This window comes from Salvelinus sp. IW2-2015, linkage group LG14 (genome assembly GCF_002910315.2).
Source record: "Salvelinus sp. IW2-2015 linkage group LG14, ASM291031v2, whole genome shotgun sequence".
NCBI lineage: Eukaryota > Metazoa > Chordata > Actinopteri > Salmoniformes > Salmonidae > Salvelinus > Salvelinus sp. IW2-2015.
The window spans coordinates 41,253,923-41,260,027 of record NC_036854.1 but is presented as its reverse complement, the minus strand read 5'-3'; the positions used below and the strand labels follow the sequence as shown (position 1 = coordinate 41,260,027).

At 38.5% G+C, this 6,105-nt stretch overlaps 1 pseudogene; it reads right to left on the bottom strand.

The window, feature by feature from the left end:
- The window catches only part of LOC111973562 (partitioning defective 3 homolog), an 807,950-nt pseudogene that overhangs the window by 736,220 nt on the left and 65,625 nt on the right, over nucleotides 1–6,105 (bottom strand).

Here is a 6,105-nt window from a genome sequence, read left to right as displayed (position 1 = left end):
GAGAGGAGAGAGGTGAGACATGCTATTTTAGAGAAGAAGTGGAGACATAGGCTTATTTAGAGAAGAGAGGTGAGACATGGATATTTTAGAGAGAAGAGAGGTGAGGACATGGAATATTTTAGAGAGAAGAGAGTTTGAGACATGGTTTATTTTAGAGAAGAAGATGAACATGCCTATCGTAGAGAAGAGAGGTTGAGAATGGCATATTATAGAGAGAAGAGAGTCAAACATGGCTTTATTTTAGAGAAGAAGATGAGACATGGCTTAATTTTAAAGAAGAGAGATGAGACATGGCTTAGTTTAGAGAAGAGAGGTGAAGACATGGACTATTTTAGAGAAGTAGATGCTGAGACACGTGTTATTTCTAGAGAAGAGGATGAGACATGGATTATTTTAGGAGAAGAGAGATGAGACATGGCTATTTAGAAAAAGATCCGAGGTGAGACATGGCAGGGTATTTAGAGAAGAGAGGTGAGACATGATTATTTTAGAGAGAAGGAGAGGTGAGACATTGATGATTTTAGAGAGAGGAAGATTAGTAGAGAATGGCTTATGAACATGGCTGTATGAGACCGCACTTATTAGAGAAGAGAGATGAGACATGGATTATTTTAGCAGGACGAGGAGGTGAGACATGCTTATTTTAAGAGAAAAGAGGGAGACATGGATTATTTAGAGAAGAAACGAGAATGGAACATAGGATCCTATTTTTAGACGACAGAGTGTGAGACATGCGCCTGTATTTTAGAGAAGAGAGTGAGACACGGCTTATTTAGAGAAGAAAGTGTAGCATGGCTATTTTAGAGAAAGAGAGTTTGAACATGATAATTTAGAGAAGAAGAGTTTGAGCACTATGGCTATCATTTTAGAAGAGAGAAGTGAGAATGCTGATTCAGAGAAGAGAGGTGAGACATGGCTTTATTATAGAAGAGGCAAAGAAGCAGGCATCATCTATAGAGAGGCTAAGACTGCTTTATTTTAGAGAAGAAGAGGTGAGAAATGGCTGTATTTTAGACCAGAGCACGTGAGAGCCATCTTTTTAGGAACGAGGACGGGCTTTATTATTAGATAAGAGAGATGAGACAGGGATTTTTAGAGAAAGAGATGAAGACATGGATTATTTTAGAGAGAATAATAAATAAAGAGAGAAGAGGTGAGACATGCTTATCTTAGAGAAAGAGGAGAGACATGGGCTTATTGTTAGAGAAGAGAGGTGAGACATGGCTTATTTTAGAGGCAAGCAGAGGTGAGACATGGACTTATTGTTAGAGACGAAGAATAAATAAATAAATAAAGAGGAAGAGGTGAGACATGGCTTATTTTAGAAGGAGAGGTGAGACATGGGCTTATTTTAGAAGGAGAGGTGAGACATGTGCTTATTTTAGAGAAAGAGAGGTGAGACATAGATTATGTTTAGGAAGAGAGGGTGAGACATGGCATTTTAGAGAAGAGGGTGAGACATGGCGTATCTTAGAGAAGAGAGATGAGAGCATGATTATCTTGAGAGAAGATAAATAAAAAATAGAAGAGAGAAAGAGTGTTAGACATGGCATATCTTAGAGGAGAGGGGAGACAGGCTTTTATTTTTAGAGAAGAGAGGTGAGACATGGGCTTATTCTAGAGAGGAGAGGTGAGACATGGCTTATTTTAGAGAGAAGAGATGAGACATGGATTATTTTAAGAGAGAAGAATAATAAATTAAAAGAGAGAAGAGGTGAGACATTTGCAATCTTGAGAAAAGAGGGAGAGACATGGCTTATTTTAGAGAAAGAGAGGTGAGACCAGTTGGGCTTATTTTAGAGAGAAGAGGGGAGACATGGATTATTTTTAGAGAGAAGAGAGATGAGACATGGATTTATTTAGAGAGAAGAGAGATGAACATGGGATTTATTTTAACAAGAAGAGGTAAGACATGGCTTATTCTATAGAGAGAAGAGAGAATGAAACATGGATTTTTAGAAAGAGAGGATGAGACATGGATATTTTAGAGAAGAGAGGGATGAGACATGGCATATTTTAGAGAAGAGAGTGAGACATGGCTTATTTTAGAGAAGAGAGTGAGACATGGCTTTTTAGAAAGAGAATGACATGATTATTTTAGACAAGAGAGCGTGAGACATGGCATATTTTAGAGAGAAGAGAGGGAAAGACATGATATTTAGAGAGAAGAGAGTCAGAACATGGCTTATTTTAGAGAAGAAGATGAGACATGGCTTATTTTAGAGAAGAGAGATGAGACATGGATAATTTTAAGACGAGAGGTGAGAACATGGCTTATTTAGAGAAAGAGGTGGAGACATGGAATTATTTTAGAGAAGAGAGATGAGACATAGGATTATTGTAGAGACAGAGTGAGACAGGGCTAGTTTTAGAGAAGAGAGGTGAGACGACGGCTTATTTAGAGAAAGAGAGTGAAGCATGGCTTATTTTAGAGAAGAGAGGTAGACATGGATAATTTAGAGAAGAGATTGAGACATGGCTTATTTTAGAAGAAGAGAGGTGAGACATGGCTTATTCAGAGAAGAGGAGGTGGAACATGGCTTATATATAGAGAAGAGAGGTGAAGACATTGGCTTATTTTAGAGAAGAGAGGGAGACATGGCTTATTTTAGAGAAGAGAGTTGAGACATGGCTTATTTTAGAGGAGAGAGGGGAGACGGCTTATTTTAGATAAGAGAGGTTGAGGGAATGGATTATTTAGAGAAGAGAGATGGACCATGGATTATTTTAGAGAGAATAATAAATAAAAGAGAGAAGAGGTGGGACATGGCTTTACTTAGAGAGAAAGAGGGGAGACATGGCTTATTTTAGAGAGAAGAGTAAGAGGGAACATGGCTTTTTTAGAGAGAAGAGAGGTGAGACATGGATTATTTTAGAGAGAAGAAATAATAAATAATAAAAGAGAGAAGAGGTGAGGACATGGCTTATTTTAGAAGGAGAGTGAGACATGGCTTATTTTAGAAGGAGAGGTGAGGACATGGCTATTTTAGAGAAGAGAGGTGTTGAGACATAGATATTTTAGAGAAAGAGAGGTGAGACATGGCTTCATTTTAGAGAAGAGAGGTAGACATGGCAGTATTTAGAGAAGAGAGATGAAGACATGATTATTTTAGAGAGAAAGAAGAAGATGAGACATGGCATATTTAGAGAGAAGAGGGGAGACATGGCGTTATTTTAGAGAAGAGAGTCGAGGACATGGCTATTTTGAGAGACAGTGAGTAACATGGCTTTTTTAGAAGAAGAGAGTATGAGGACATGGTATATGTTTCAAGAGAAGAGATAAGACATAACATATTAAAGTAAGAGAGGTGAGACATGGCATATTTCTTAAGAGAAAAGACGGGGAGACATGGCTTATTTTAGAGAAGAAGAGTTGAGACATGGTTATATTTAGAAGAAGACAGACATATATTAAAGAGAGAAGAGAGATGAGACACATGAATTATTTTAGAGAGAAGAGAGAGATGAGACATGGCATATATGTTTAGACAAGAGAGGTGAGACATGGCTTATCTTAGAGAGAAGAGAGTAAGACAATGCCATTATTTTAGAGAGAAGAGAGCAGTTGAGAACTGGTATATATTTAGAGAAGAAGATGTAGAAGACATGGCATATTTTAGAGAGATCCGAGAGAGAGACAATGGCTATATTTTTAGAGAAGCAGAGATGAGACAATGGCTAATATTTTTTAGAGAAATAGGTGAAGACAGGCTTTATTTTAGAGAAGGAAGATAGAGTCAGGTATTAGACAAGGAGTGAGCATGTGCAATTTTAGAGAAGAGAGGTGAGACATCTGGCTTAATTTTAGAGAAGGAGAGATGTGAGACATGACTTATTTAGAAGAAGAGCAGGTGAGACAGGATGTATTTTACGAGAGAAAGATGGTGAGAACATGGTTTATCTTAGAGAATGAGCAAGGTAGACATGGATTAATTTTAGAAAGAGAGATGCAGACATTGGATTAAGTATTTAGAGAAGACAGAGATGAGACATGATTATTTATAGAGAAGAGAGCGTGAAAGACATGCGTTATCTTTAGAGAAGAGAATGTGAGACATTGGACTATTTTGAGAGAAGAGAGTGCATGAACATGGTACGTTATCTTCAGAAAGAGAGATGAGGACATAGATGATTATTTGAGAGAGAGAGGTAGACAGATAAAATAAAAAAAAAGAACCCATTGTATCTTAGAGAAAGGATGAGACATGGCTTAAATAATATAAAGAGAGAAGAGAGTGAAGACATGCGCTTTATTTTAGAGAGAAGAGAGTAAGACGATGGCTTATTTATTAGAGTGAAAGGGAGACACTGGACATTATATTTTAGAGAGAGAGGTTGAGTAGCTTAAATTTTAGGGTCACATTATTTACAAGAAGTGAGAATTTTGAAAGAGAGATGAGACATGGCTATTATTGAGATTAGATGATAGTAGAGAGAGAGTTATCATGGAATTATGTTACGAGAAGAGAGATGAGACATGCTTATTTAGGAAGAGAAAGAGACTGGATTTTTGAGAAAGAGTGACATGGATCTATTTTAGAGAAGAGTTAAGACTGCTTATTTTAAGAGATGAGACATGGTCTATAGAGATAGTTGGAGACAATGGCTTCTTGGAAAGAGCTACAAGGATTGTTATCGAGAGAGGGAGATAGAGAGTAGAGTGAGACATGATTTGAAGGAAGTAGACACATGGCTTATTTTAGAGAGAGAGAGATAGAGACATGGATATTTTAGAGAGAGTTAACATGGCTTATTTTAGGCAGAGAAGAGGTGAGAAAGGCTACTTGGAAGTTACAGGCTTATTTTACAAATGGTACAGGAAATTTAGAGAAGAGCCATAAGACATGGCTTAATTCTAGAGAGAAGAGGCTAAGACATTGGCGATTATTTTCCAGAGAAGAGTAAGATATCAATCCTCTCTCCTTGGTTTTAGAGAGAAGAGAAACGAGACATGGCTTTTCTTAGAGAGAAGAGATGAGATGGTTATTTTAGACCAGATTGAAATAGATGGAGATGGAGCGGGATAAGGTAGATGGAGCGGGAGATGGAGAGAGAGAGAGGAAGCATTAGCTAAGACTTAGGCAATACAAAGAGAGTTCAAGGCAGGTAACAGGTTGAGGTTGATTTGGTTCTCTCTGGACCATGACCTTTTTTTGCAGGAAGAGAGCTGAATTGGGGGGGGTGAAAAAGTGAAAAAGTAGCGGTTGGCAGATAGGAGGCAAAGGATAAGGTTCAAAAGAGCGGTTTTATTCACAAAATGAGGATAGGCTAGTGATGGTAGCAGTATTTAGGATCAATAATAATGTTSGCAATATATACAAAAATGACATACAAAACAAACAAACGCTTTACAGAAATATACTGGCTGTGAAACCAAAACCAAACCTTTCAATCAATCCAATCTGGCCTAGAATCAGGCTACATGCCCTGTAACATCACAGACAGCCTAAGCGCATGGACGCTTTCATAAACAAAGATTACCGAACATTGGCAAAGCCCGGTAGAAATACCTTGCTTGAGCTACTACCCGCAAATTCCACGTTGCTGGGCAAAACCATTGGGTACACATAACCAGTGAACTGGTGGACATACAAGCTAAAGGATACAAACATCTCGCTCCCTCTCCCTCTGTTGTGGCACTGGGCCATTGGGCCCGCCCTGCAACCTCATTGGATAATGCTGGACCTTCTTCTTTCACTGTGCAACTTATCAATGTGCATCTTGCTAGCTGTCACTCAAATACCGAGGGGCTGAAGCTCATAGGCTAGAACTCAAATTGCTAGGGGGGTGGTGGCCCAAGTGGGCCAAGCTTGCAGTGCTCAGAATATAAGCACACAGCTTCCAGAAAACAGTTGCTTACAAACGAAGGATTTTATGGCTAATTGAGGTGAAACATAACTTCTGCTGAGAGATGATCCATGTATGAGCTACACATTGACACATCCAGCCCAAAGCAGGCGCTTAATTGTCACTACAGGGGGTGCTGTTTCAACTTCGACATTTTGCGTCTCCAAATTAAACTGCCTCGTACTCAAATCTTGCTCGTACAATATGCATATTATTATTACTATTGGATAGAAAACAATCTCTAGTTTCTAAAACCGT